General features: G+C 46.1%; 1 protein-coding gene across 4 annotated transcripts in view; it reads left to right on the plus strand.

The window, feature by feature from the left end:
- Positions 1 to 10,364: 10,364 nt before the first annotated feature.
- The window catches only part of prr36b (proline rich 36b), a 61,432-nt gene continuing 57,307 nt past the window's right edge, over positions 10,365 to 14,489 (plus strand). For all 4 annotated transcript variants that reach the window (XM_083780743.1, XM_083780744.1, XM_083780745.1 and 1 more), the window contains exon 1: positions 10,365 to 10,874. The gene's annotated coding sequence lies outside the window, so the exon portion shown is untranslated. The remainder of the gene's footprint in view (positions 10,875 to 14,489) is intronic.

The raw sequence follows: 14,489 nt of genomic DNA on the forward strand, positions 1-14,489 counted from the left end.
TCTGGTGGACACTTTGTCACATGATTATTTACACTTTCTACTCGAGGTTCTGAAACCATGGGTCGCACTTGACAACCGGACAAAGGATAATGTATCCTTCCCATTAAGTTTTATTTTTGAAAAGCACAGCCTGTGAACTCATTTTCATCTCATCTCATTATTGATATTAATATTATTATTACAATTATTAACAGATTAAGGCTATCTGTATGTTTCAGTAATGTGTACAGAAACACTTTCCGTAGCTTTTAAACCACGGTGAAGAAACAACAAATCAGTAGGAATCACAGAAATATTCCTATTCAAGGCTACCAATGAATTCTTCATTGTTGTCATGTATTTGACTTTGTAATTGCACAAGAAATCAAGTGTGTGGAATTTGTGGATGCCAAAACCAATGCCCCCATGGGTTCTCAAAAGGGTTTGAGAACCCAGTAGTACTGTATCGCTTAACTGTTAATGGAATTTATTCAGCTGCTATGTATTTGTAATGTTTTAACGTCTTATCACACCCAATGGTTGACTGTAACCGGAAATGCCATGGCTGAGTGTATTATCCCTGCAGTGGGGAGGTGGGGCTTGTATAGGTTTTTACTCTGTATTTGAATTAGTTTTCTTAGAACATTGTGTAAACTGATAGCCAGTACACTCCAACACATTAAATTGAAAATGTGAAACTGTGTCGATTATTGCTCTGTTTTTTGGAATAGAAGGTACTATGCTATGCATGTGACATCATCATCAGGCGGGATGGCAAAAAACTACTTTCTGGCCATCCAAACAGAAAAGTGCCATCTGATTGCATTAAACTGCGTTAACTCACTTTGCCACTGGATTTTCCACTCACTTTCTGCATGTGCATCCCCTCTATAATAAAAAGCTACCAACGTCTCTGTTGGGTGAAGTGGCCCTTTAAGTGCTTAATCAGACCGATCAATTTAGTCACTTAAGGTGACAGAATATTGTCGGGTGGTAGATGACGCAGGAGACCCCATAAGGAACAAAATAAAGCAAATAACAGGATAAAGACAGATACGGGCGCTAGGATTAATGTGGTTAAAAACTAGACCTCTACTCCGCCAGGCGACCCAGGGCGTGCAAACGTCCCAATGGAACATGAAACATCTAACTGATGCATCTTGATCCCATGACTATGGAGATAATGTGTACCAATTTGCGTGAGTATTAATTAGCCTAAAGTTAAAAACGCAATTCTGCCGGCCAGGGCCTATATGAGGAGTTGTGTCATGATCCAAGGAATCTAGGGGAGAAAAAAAGTCATTGTGTGATCTACGGTTCAAGAGCTATAGGCAATGAGGTTGATAAAAAAGACTTCAGGTCTGTCACCCTACATTTTTTTCTTTCTTTGGCCAACTGGGAGTGTGCGTGCAAAGTTTCATGTCCATCTGTCCAATGAAGCCAAAGATTAGCTCTTCAGACAGAATGACAGACTCATGGACTGATGGACGGACGGGAGCGTAAATTAGTCCTCGGCCTTTGGCCATCCAGCCTGTCAGAGACAATACAAAAATCACACCTGTGTGAACCGAGTGGTGCAACTCCCCTCTCTCTCCCCCCCCCCTCCTCTCTCTATCTCTCATTAGCAGGCAACAGTGCAGCACTGTCTCTCTCTCTGTGTTTCTGCATGGCACAACAGCGCCCCTACTGGTACTCTTACTGGTGCTCATTAACGTCACATAGGTTAACCACACATAGATAGGTGAACACGGACATTGCTGTTCCTTGGAGTGGTTGCACCACTCAAAAAGAAACATACACAAGACAATGGGGTTTTCACAACTTTTCAGTAAACCGTACCCTGACAGTCGCCCCGCGTGGTGAACTCGACGTCCATGGGGACAGCCTCAGCGTCAAAGTGCTCAAACAGATTCCACGCATCGTGCTGTGCGACTGGCGTGGCTGCGTTCTCCTCATTAGCCTGAGGTTGTAGCTGCAGTATAATGGAGTTCAGCGAGGAGACGGCGGTATGGATGCGGTCGCCGTAGCCAGACCGACACTGTAACATCTCCAGCAACGTTGCAGCTTCGCGGACAGCCACCAGCATTGTGGCGCAATTCACCGTATTACCCGGGGTGAAGAAGTCGATGAGGCCGTTCAGAACTTTGCAGCGCCGTTGGAAGATGTCCCCGAAGACGGCGATCCAGTGTTTCTCCATACACCGCAGGACGTCCTGAAGGCTCCAGGGCGGTTTCAGGTAAACTATCTCGTGCCACAGGTCGTCGTACTCGGCCTTCATCTCTGCCTTCAGGACGGCGGACAGCGCCTCCTTCAGGCAGTCCTCCATCAGGGACACACAGGTGCTGATCTCTCTGGTCCTGTCCTCCGTCTCCTCGCCACGACCTTCCTTCCTTTCTGTCGTATTTAGGGGCTCGGCTCTTTCCGGCCGTTGCCAGCCGCCTCTTCTCTCACTGAGGGTGGATGCTGGCGTCTGGGTGTGTACGTCGGGCCTCCACCCGTCGTGCGGCGCCAGCGGCGTGGGGTGCGGGTCGCGTCCGTACCCCTCCACCTCCTCCACTAGCTCCGCCTTGCTGAGGGCCTTCACGCCGGACGGCAGGGACTTGTTGCGCAGGTTGACGTCGTCGGTGCACAGGATGAGCTCTCTCTCCGGGTGGAGACTCTGGTACTGCAGGCAGCACTGCAGGACCTGGTCGTCATTGTTCTTGGCCGTCAGGCCGTGGCGACGCTGCGCCTCCTCGGCTTGCTGCTTCGACTGGACCCAGAAGCTCTTGCTCTTGAGGCATGCATTGATGAAGTGCACCGCCCGCGTTCTGCTGTGGTTCTTCAGCGAGTCCAGCTCCTGGACCACCACGTGAGGGATTGCCAGCACGGGGAAGCCCATGGCTCTGAGGCCATGGGACAGAATCTTCTTCACGTAGTCCAGGTGAGCGATGAGGATGTTGGTGTCCATGACGATGCTATGCTGCACTCCGGCCTCGTTCGGCTCCTCGTCTACCTGCATCTCCACGTCACTGTCGAGATCCTGTACTCTGTCGTGTACACTCTGTGTTTGTGTGACATTCATTCCTTCCTTCATGTTGGTTTCCTTTTTGGACTGTTCTCTGTCGTAACGCGTCTTCTACACATTGAAAGCCTAAATAATATCAAAGAACTCTATTAGCTCTCTGAAGTGTTACTTCCTGCTCTGATTAATACAGCACTTTATAAAGCAACCAGCGTGCTCTGATCTGACAACACACGTAAGATCATTGTCGTGTGACGTCAGATGGAGGCCAAATACGACCTTCGCCTGACCTGTAAAGTGTCATGACAGGAACTACCCTGTCATGGTTTCATCTCATGAGCTTGTGATGTCAGAGCGTGATGTCATCAATAACATCAGCAGGTCTGCCAACGCTCTCTATATACGGTACTCCCAGTGTCAGCTTTTGGCAAAGCACAAAGCAGCACTTATCACTTCTCAGTCATTCTTAGTAAGCACTTTAAGCTCTTTAAGTGTCTAAGGCCAGAACCATTTCAATTCAGCCTACAAAGATGCAGCATGTTAAAGGACCACTTCACCACTTTTCAACCTATCTTCCAATAGGCCCTCACTAATAATCATGATAAAATGGCACCATTTATTTCTACTCAGTCTGTGTCTCATAGGAGGTCTGTGGGCAGTTTAGAAACCTGTCCACCAGTGACATCATTGATGGGGAATCGAAGCTAATAGAAACTGCAGGCTTTCTAGTCCTGAAAAGTTGCAATGCAAAAATGGAAGCCATCGTTCTCACGATCTAAACATTTTTGTAAAATAAATATTGTTTAAAAGAACGATGATGTCACTGGTGGACGGGTTTCTGAACTGCCCACAGCCCTCCTATGAGACACAGACTGAGTAGGGAAAAAAGGGCCATTTTATCATGATTATTAGTGAGGACCTATTATAAAGATAGGTTGAAAAGTGGTGAAGTGGTCCTTTAATGATATGCTGTGCTGCTGGCATGTCAGAGAGAGAGAGAGAGAGCGAAAGAGAAAGGGTTCAGCATTCCAGTGTGATAAAACCTGGTTCCCGGAAACGGTTCCAAAAGTGAGGGAACCGATTCCGGTTCCTCAATGTTGTTGGATCACCACCAGCACATGTTGTGAGTGCCACCCCCGGTCAAATACTGGAAGTATACTAGTATAGTAGGGTTTAAGTTGTTAAGCTCAGCAGCATCTTATTGACATAATGTGTGTGCAATGGCCACACAGCACCACTAGAGGGAGAATAGGCCCAGGTTGCACACCCACCAGCCAGCCAAGCTGTCTCATAGGAAATCAATTCAGTCCAGACTCAAGAGGCAATAAAGACATGATGGGAAGGGTACAGGCGCTCTTGGGAGGGGAGGAGAGGGGAGGGGGGTTCAAAAGGAAACAGGAAGAACAATGCTGAGACAGTGTAACTCAAGTAAACAGCTTTCTCGGCCCACCATTATCTCCCCCTCAGACCCCTGTACATCATGAGATAAAGTGCACGCTCTCGACAGAGAGAGATAAGCATTTGCCACAGTGCAAATGCGTGTAATTGAGGATGCAAAACGCAAATGGAATACTGCTGTGGCCAAAGCATGATGGGAGGGAGAGAGGGGGGGGGGGTGGAGCAGAGATGTGCACACTCAGTGCTCTTACTAGTATAGAGGAGTGGTATAGACAGGCCTTGCTGTCCGGTAGCCTTGGTGTGCAGTGTGCATTATTTATGACACAATACCACCAGAGCTGAGAAGAAGAAGATCGAGCACTTATACTCATTAGGGAGAACAGACAGACAGACAGACAGGCAGGCAGGCAGGCAGACAGACAGGCAGGCAGGCAGGCAGGCAGGCAGACAGACAGACAGACAGACAGACAGACAGACAGACAGACAGACAGGACATAGCCAACCTGCCCTGATCTTCATCAGCATCACCATCATGGGTTTCAGAGCAGATTAAGCAGGGTGCCCTGGGGACAGCATGTCCTATACATCTTACTTTTTTTTTATTTTTTTTTATTATAATTTATATTTTTTGTCCCACGATTTTGTAACCCATTTTTCACCCCTGTGTTAATCATCCTGTGATGTGATCCTGGGCTCTACACACCCTCCGCCAACCTAGGGAGAGCAACGGACTTAACTCATGCTTCCTTCATGCTTGAGTGTCCAAGTTGCTCCTTTACACCTGACAGGGGGGAGTTTCCCTGGTTGGACGTAGCGCGTGGAAGGAGCACGTTATTCCAACCAGTTCCTTTCCCCTCCATCAGGCGTCCCGGCTGGCCAGGGGGAGGCAGTTTAGAGACCAGGATTACTGCATGTTTTTGTGAGGGTACCTACCCTAGGGGACACGGGGAGAACATGCAAACTCCACACAGAAAGGCCCTTTCGCCAACCCCGCCTTCGGGTATGGGCACTGATGACTTACTTTGTGTGAGTATCATTCTAAGGCCTACTCTTGGCCCCCAGTCAAATCCTGGATGTTGATGATCTATTTGTAAGTCTGACAGTGTACTACTATGTAGCCTAACCAAATGGACCATCAGAGTCACACTGTCAGAGTTAAATGAACCTCCCCCCACATGGGGGGGAGGTGGCCGGCGGCCTGCCTTTCATGTGTTGCATGTGAACGCCTTCTCTTCACGTGTGGCGCTTGTTATGCGGCATGTTAATGATATGCTGCACTGGCATGTCAGAGAGAGAGAGAGAGAGAGAAAGAGACACAGGGTGTATTCCTGCACTAATATAGTTCTGTCTGCACTAATAGAGCTACTGTACAGCCAAACAAACAGAGCATCCATCTTTAAAACACATGTGGAAATGCTGCTATAACTCGTACACAATTTTAAATACATACATTGAAAAATGTGCTGACCTGTGTATGCTTGGTATTCGTGCACACCGCTCCAATTAGGCTATTAGGGTAAAAGGGTTGTTGTGCACGCACGCACGCACGCACATAACTGCTTTCTGTCCTGAGACAGAGGTTAATGTGTGGGCCTATCTTGCAGGATAGGCGTGCCTCTCGCTGTTATCACAATGCCAGCTCCTTCCCTTTGTGTGTGGCTTTGGCTAGCATGCACAATTTGTACACATGTAACCAAATGGACCCTTACAGGTGCGTATGCTTTCAGAGTTAAATGAACAATGAGGTTTTAGTATTGTATTACTGTATTACTGTGTGGCCTACTGCCACACAGGACACATTAGCATGCAGAAAGTGATGATGAGGGGGGGGGGGGGTCGAATCGAAGGCCGGTACCTTGAGCTTGACAACGTGCCAGCCGCCTTTGTGCTGTGCTTGTCCAGCTGGACAGTGAGCTAAGTGGGGGTCTTGGTAGTGTATGTGAGTGTGTGTGTGTGTGTGTGTGTGTGTGTGTGTGTGTGTGGGGGGGGGGGGGGGGGGGGGGGGGGGGCTAGGGGTGTTTGGCGGGTATACACGGGCCAGCCCCTTCCTGTCGCTCAACTACCACGCCAGCCGCTGCGCTGCTGTGTACAGAAGCTCAACTTCCTCTCTTTGTTGTGCTCGGTGAGTGACCTGCCAATATGCCCCCCGTCAGCCTCAAGCCAACACTCAATCAGGTGTGGTCTCTGTCGCCAGATGCCTTACACACACGCCGTACGCGTGCACGTGACGCACTCGCACAGACACAGATGCATGCACATGCGCGCCGCACGCTAACTTGCACTCATGTGGTACATGTGTACACACAAAAACACACACACACACACACACACGCACGCACGCACGCACGCACGCACACACACACACACACACACACACACACACACACACACACACACACACACACACACACACACTTAGTATTCATCAGTAACCCACAACAACTGGGCACACACTGCCACCAGTGGCTCAGGATGTAGCCTGGCCCGACTCCCCCTGGCTATGTGTGGAAGTGTCCTTGAACAAGACCCCTGAAGGCGTATTCATACTCCAGTTTTTGCTTGGTGATAAGGTGGACGCACCGAAATGGTGGTTAGTAAAAACAGAGTTGTCTTTGGGTGAGCAGTGACGCAGTGTGACGTCATGTTGTAGTTTTCGGTGGTCACCTTATCACCTAAAACTAGGTGTGAATACGCCTTGTGCTCCCTCCTGATGAGCAGGTTGGTGCGGCGTCTTGCATATGTTAAGCAATTTGAAGTTGCTATAAGAGGCAACATTTATATAAAAAAATGTATGATAGTCTGATAGTATGTGATAGTATTTCATTGTTCATTTTCTCACACTTCAGGTCATCACGTGTCAAGATATGAGTAGAGAGAAGAATCCAGTGATAAAGCATTAGTTGTGAATAGAATTGGGCTGACATACTCTTCAGCTTTAGGACAAGGAGCTGGTTCCAAGAGCAGCCAATATGCAAACATAACAGCATACTTAATTGCTGTGAAGTGCAGCATTACATAGCCTACTGGCATACCAACATTGTACTGGAAATTGAAGTCGACACACAAACACATATAAATCAGGCGTTACTCTATCCCCAACCCCCAAACCTAACCTCTAAATGCCTAATCCTAACCTCTACTTGAATCTTTTCCTAATTGTAAGACTAACACCCCTAAATCATTTTGAACCAATTATACAACCACTTCTCTCAACTTCTACTATATGTGGGGATGTTTGGCCCTCACAAGAAGGCTAATACAAGTATGTATGCACGCACACACACACACACACACACACACACACACACACACACACACACACACACACACACACACAACACACACACACACACACACACACACACACACACACACACACACACACACACACACACACACACACACACACACACACACACACACACACAGTCTGATCCCCTCTCTCCACTGTTTGGAAAAGGAGAGAGAGAGAGAGAGAGAGAGAGAGAGAGAGAGAGCGAGAGAGAGAGAGTACCAAAGGCTCAGTACAACGGCAGAACCAGAACAGACCAGTTCACAAAAGCCCGGCTCATGTCTGACAGGACCAGCAGGGCTGCCGGGATCTGGCTGAACAGCAGCGTGGCTGGCAGACAGACAGACACACACACACACAGATACACAGACACACAGACAGATACACAGACACAAATACACACAGATACACAGATACACAGACACACAGACACACAGACAGAACGACACACATAGCCTACAGACAGACACACAGACAGATACAGACAGAACGACACACATAGCATCACAGACAGACACACAGACACACAGATAGACAGACACACGTATACATACACACACAGATAGACAGACAGGCAGACACACGGACAGACAGGCCGGCAGTATGCCCACCAGCCACCCAGACTGTGCGTATACTGCTCATCATCAGACAAAAGGCTGTGTAAAGCAATGAAACAATGCCCTCGCCCAGAAAACAAACTATAACTATGTCTGAAAGAAGACACCAAAATCAACCATGGGGGGGGGGGGGGGGGGGGGGGGCTTGAACAGTCGTGGACCCGTTGTTGTATTCATGGCTAATTGTAAAATATCGACTATTAATGTAGCTCTGAGAGGGTGTGAATGTTCACATTTGGAGCCTCTCAAAGCATGGTACAAATACAATTTACTATCAATCTATTAATCTACAGTATGAACTGTAGCTTGAAACCTTGTATATATCCCTTGTCATGTCATGTAAAACTACCTACCTCTGTAACTATTCTGCCTCCCTTGTAACTATCTTGCCTTGTAAGTTGTAAGTATACTGCACATCTCATCTGATTCAGTAACCATCCTGTTTCTCTCTGTGGTTATTCTATGTAGGTTTTGACATTTAACTGCAGAACATCCTACTAACAAGAATAACAAGGATAGATGATAAGCAATAAATATTGAGTTTTTGTTTTGGTTGTTGTTTTCAAAACTACCGGTTAAACACATGCAGGATTATGTGTGCTACAACCCTTAAAACTATGTATGATATTTTCTATGATATATTTTTTTATTTTATTGAGGAGCGCTAGCCCCTCCAAGCCCAGCTTTCCGGGTTTGTGTAAACACAAACATTGAAGATAAAAAGTGAAGACGGAAAAAGTGAGGACGCAAATTGTGATTGGCCAGAATGAGATGATGTATGATGATAGCGCCCTTCACATCACACTGATGTGATCTTTTACGTAAAATCTCTATATTCTAATAGTAATCATTGCTATTGAGTTGAGTGATTGTTCAGTCACATAGGTCTCCCTGTCTCTGAAGCTTTTTAATTAATAAAGTAAATTGGGTCGCTAATTTCACCCAAATTAGGAGAGGTGGGCACGAACTGGCACAGAAAATGGCCTTGGCAATTGTCTGTCCAGAGCCCCACGGAGTCCTTGTGGAGTGTGGAACACGTGTGTCAAATTTGTCAGTCGGTGGGGCGAACGGTTCTCGAGTTACGTTGATTACAAGACACAGACAGAGACATGGTGCATTTATAGATAGATGTGCCATTGCATGTTCATGTGATTGTTGTTGAGAACATCAAGCCTTAGGTTAATTTTCAGCACCATACTAGTAGTAGCCAAATATTGATAGTGTTCCACACCAGACCAAGGCTTTCAACTTACTGATCTCCTGAATGTGGTCTGTATAGGCTATAGTCTGGTTGATGTAACTGGACATGTATAAAAGAGTGGGTGAAATATTTTTTGTGTGAGCTCTCAACATTGAAATAGTTAGAAGAGAGAATAGAGGGTATGCGCATGCTTAAAGTGAATGGCACATCGAGTCGATTCGAGTGGCACATCGAGTGACAAAGCAACATGCAAAGTGATTTTAACATTGTACGTTGTTTAATGCAATCAGATAGGACTTTGGATGCATGGGCTGTCAAGGCCAGAAAGTAGTTTTTTGACACTCAGTATAGGCCTTCCTGCATAACTTCCGGGTTTGATGATGATGTCACGCGCATACCCTCTATTGAGAGAATCTGCATAATGAAACTTTTGGTACTAAAGTAGCTGTATTTTGAGGCCTCTGTATTAATACCTCTGTATTTTACTGAAGCAAAACTTTGAATATCAAGGACTTTGCTTTTTATATTTCTACTTCACTGCTCAGAAGGAGGGGAAGGTGACATCATCCCCCTGATTTGAATAAAGCCCAGCCCAGCCAGGGGCCATGCGATTGGACAAACCAACTTTCCTCCTGTTCCTCCACTCCTTTCAGTTTCTCTCTCCTCCTCCTCCTCCTCCCCCCCCCCCCCCCCCGCCCCCCCCCTCCTGCTCCTTCTCTTGCCTCTTGCCTTCTGTCCATGTCCAATTGTCCAATGTCCATCCATCCATCCATCCATCTATCCATCCATCCACTGAAAGAGAAATAGAGTGACAGAGTGAGAGAGTGGGGGGAGAGATAAATATATAGAGAGAGAAATAGAGAGAGGTAGTGAAGGTGGAGAGAAAGAGAGAGAGAGAGAGAGAGAGAGAGAGAGAGAGAGGGGAGTGACTGCCAAAGCGTGAAAGCGCCCTGCCTTCTTCCTCTGTCCTTTTTTTCTGGTGCCAGATAGAACAGAACAGAGTGTGTGCATCACGGTAGACACGCACACACAGAGACAGACACGCACCAGAGGCAAGTTTCTTTCACATTCCTCCTCCGGTCTCAGCTCCATTTTGGTTCGATTCCTTGAACCCTTTCACTTTCTTGTTCCTACCGCGGGGTGAGCAGGAGAGCGGGGATTGTCACTGGTCGCAGCCGGGGGACAGTGCACCGGAGACCGCACCGCACACACACTGTCTATCACACACTGTATCACGTTGATTGATATAGTAGCCAGGGGACAGTGGACCGGAGACCTCAGCTCAGACACGGGGCTTCACGCTGATCGTAGCCGGGGACAGTGAACCGGAGACGGGGGCTTCACATTGGGCGTAGCCGGGGAGGATTTGCTCCACATTTCTAGGTAAGAAAGAACGAACGAAGGACGCTGCTTTAGCCGCCGTGCTAACGATCACGTCTAATTGTATTAATTATCCTGTTATAATGTTGATTATATAATTATTATATACCGTCCCCCCCCCGTCCCCCCCCCCACAAGTTACAACGTGTGTGATTTTTCTCTTTTTATTCAAGTCGATGAGCTTGGGGTTGGGGGGTGAGTTTGATTCATTGCATTGGGGGGCACAGTGGGGCGGTGGCAGCATCTCACACCGGTTAAAGTGGATATATGATAATGATCTGAGTCGTTGTTTAATACATTTGTACATCTCTAGTTATATTTTAGTACAGTTCTTCTCAAACCTTATAATGGCAAGGACCTAGCTAGCAATGCCCCCTACAAAGGCCTCGGACCCCCCATTTGAAACGATTTTGTTGCGTCAACTGGATTTGGAAAAGAGAAGATCTACAAGCGCTAAACGCATGGTGTGCTAAACGCTTGTAATGTATAGCTATTTTTTTGTTTAGCAGAAAAACAAAACGTCTGCCTCCTTTCATCCCCCTCAAGAATCGAGGACCACTATACTACTATAGGGTTCCCCGGACTTTCCCCGGGGAACCACACCGATTTTTATATTGGCTGTTTCCCTGTATTGATCTACTATCTCCCTCATACTCCATCTGCGTGGCGGATGTCCATTGTTCTCTCTCTCTCTCTGTGTGTGTGTGTCTGTACTGTGTAGAGAGAGAGAGGGCTTGTCTGCTATGCGTTTGTGAGCTTGGAGATCTGTGTTTTGTCTGCAACTACACTGTGGTCGTAGTAGGTGTTGCTTGTGTGGGTGTGTGTAATCCTTCAAGGTGTAGGGGCATTGGGGCAACATGTTGGTTCATTTTAAGAAGTGGCAATATGATCACAGCACAATGTAGACATATTTTGGTATTACAAATATGAAAAGTAGCCTACTCATTATGCAGAAAAATGATGCATTCATGTGTTCACCACTTTATTGTTGCAGCTGGTGAAGATGGGGCTGATTTTAATTACTTTATGTGCTGCGGGGTAGTCATCATAATCTATCACTATTCTAGTGATGCAAATAGCCTGCATCCTGCATCCTTAGGCTTCGTACACACCTACACAACAAATGTTCGCTCCGTGTGTGATGTCTGATTGCTGTTTGATTGCTGCTCCAATTAATTTTCAATGGGAGTCACATGGTTAGACCAAACATCTTTGTTTGATGGGGGAACAATCGGCAATCAAACACAAATGTTTGGTCAAACCATGTGACTCCCATTGGAAAAGCATTGTGGTGGTGCCCCCCCCCCCCCCCCAAAAAAACCGACCAAACATTGCTTGATTGGTGTTTGGTGCGTGTGAATGAGGCCTTAGATTCACTAAATTGAGAGGGGACGCAATTACATCACGTCACCCTCCGACGCTCTTGGGATGCAATACTGTGATGGATTTTTTTGATGTGTCACCACTAAATTAATGTACACTAGCCTATGTGCCGTGGTAGCTTGTGTCTTGCACTTGAGAATCCTGAATCATTTGTAACTATTGAGCGTGTACAGAAGTGCACACTCGGGGCCCCTTTTCCATCAAAAGAACTTTGGTTCTGGAACTGGTTCTGTTCTCTATTTTTTTATTATGGTTTTACTGTATATCACATCTGTACTGTATCTTCCAACCTGAATAGTGACACGCCCACTTTGGTTCTCACTTCAGGGCAAGAATAAGTATTTTTATGGATCTGAACCAACTGTTATGGATCCGAACCAACTGTTATGGATCTGAACCAATTATTTTGGTTCACAAGTAGGCTGGGAAAAAAGAACGAAAGCGGTTCATCCTCGCTGAGGATTTTACTGTGTGTATGTGAGAGACAAGAGCGCCAGCCTGCCCTAAAAACTGTCAAGGCATGTTTAATAAACTGCACCCATGCAAGGATTGAAAAACCTCCTCTCTCTCTCTCTCTCACACACACACACACACACACACACACACACACACACACACACACACACTTCCCCTGAGGTGTCAAAGCCAGCTAGGCTGTATCCACTGTTAAGATTAGAAGATCAATACTCTACACAATGATCTATAGCACGGGGTGTATTATTGATGCAATCGGGCCTAGATTGTGTCCCAGGATGGTTTAATATAATATGAGCACTTATCAGGCTGGTCTTGCACTAGGAGGGCTTGGACATTCTCTGGTGTCCGAACTCCGAACGGAGTAAAATCAACTGGTGGGGGTCTGTGTAGCCACTGTTTTTCAACCACTTGTCTTGGTCCATGGACCACTAGTGTGGGCTTGTAGATCTGACATTTTCTGAAAGCTGTTGACAGCAACGACATGCTACATAGTACATAATACATATTATGATGTCATCTTATGAATTTGAAGTTAAAATGTGTACATTTGAGTCTTTTAAATAATGTATTCATTTATTTCCCTATCCTCTGCAAATCTGCCCCCCTGGTGGCTTTGAAAAAATACTGGTCCACCGGATTGCAAATGGAAAATATTACACCCCTTTTTATGGTAGAAGGAAGGCACTGGAGCAGACTCGGGACAGTTGGTAAAAGAGACAATGTTTTGATGCAACTATAACATCTTCGTCAGGTCAGGACCCCTTTTTTTTTATGTAGCAAAAATATTTTGGGCCCCACTTTGAAATCCCCTGGCCCTATGTATGTAAGCAGAGCTACTCAAATGTCTCAAACTGAAAACATCATCTCTGAATGAGAGAATCATGGCTTGCTCACAAATCTCCATACCTGCAGGACAAGGCAGGCATAATGTTAGGCAGACAGACTGGCAAGAAGACCTTGCCCTGGACTAATGCAATCATGTGAAATTAAATTTAGCCTCCATTAAAAACCAGAACCCCCCCCCCCCCGCCCTCCCACTCCCCTTTCATGAAATGCTGAGATAAAAGGTCTAAAATGGAATTTAAGCTGGCGGCCTGCGGATTCACGTCAGAAGCCATTTGGGAGATTTTGCTAAGAAGATTTATGTTGAGATTTTCTGTTGCTTTTTAATTTGAATAAATAAAGCATTTAATTGTAAGTTAATAAGCATCACCTTCGCTTTAGGCGACAGGAGAATTCCTTTCCATATTAAAAAGGTCTCTGCTGAAAAACCCTGGTGGCCATTTCTCTGTTGACCCATGAGTATGTAGTATAATTTAACTCTTGGGTTGGTCATTTGGTTACATTTGCACACACTCAGAGTTAATAAAAGCAACAAGGCATAACTTTAACCCTGACGATTGAACCGTGAAAATTATAACCATGCAAGTCAAGGAGTGTCGTGATTCTGCTAGTGAAGTAATAGTGATGTTCATAATATTTACATTAACATTTCAGTTCTTGCACATTATTAATATTAAAAGTGATTTCCAGTGACATTACATTTACATTTAACATAACAGTACCTCTGAGTGATACTGTTTGATGGATGATAATTGGTTGAGGTGCTTGGTGACCAGTGTCCCCTTGGCTCTTCTTGTGTGGTGCGACTGTAGAATTGCGTTTTAGGGTCGATGTTCATTCTAATGGCCCAGTTTGCTCCCAGCTGGCCTTTTTTTGTACTGTGTAGTGTGTTCAGGGTCCATTGGTTATAGAAGG

This window comes from Protomyctophum parallelum (assembly GCF_964188405.1).
Source record: "Protomyctophum parallelum genome assembly, chromosome: 13".
Taxonomy (NCBI): Eukaryota; Metazoa; Chordata; class Actinopteri; order Myctophiformes; family Myctophidae; genus Protomyctophum; species Protomyctophum parallelum.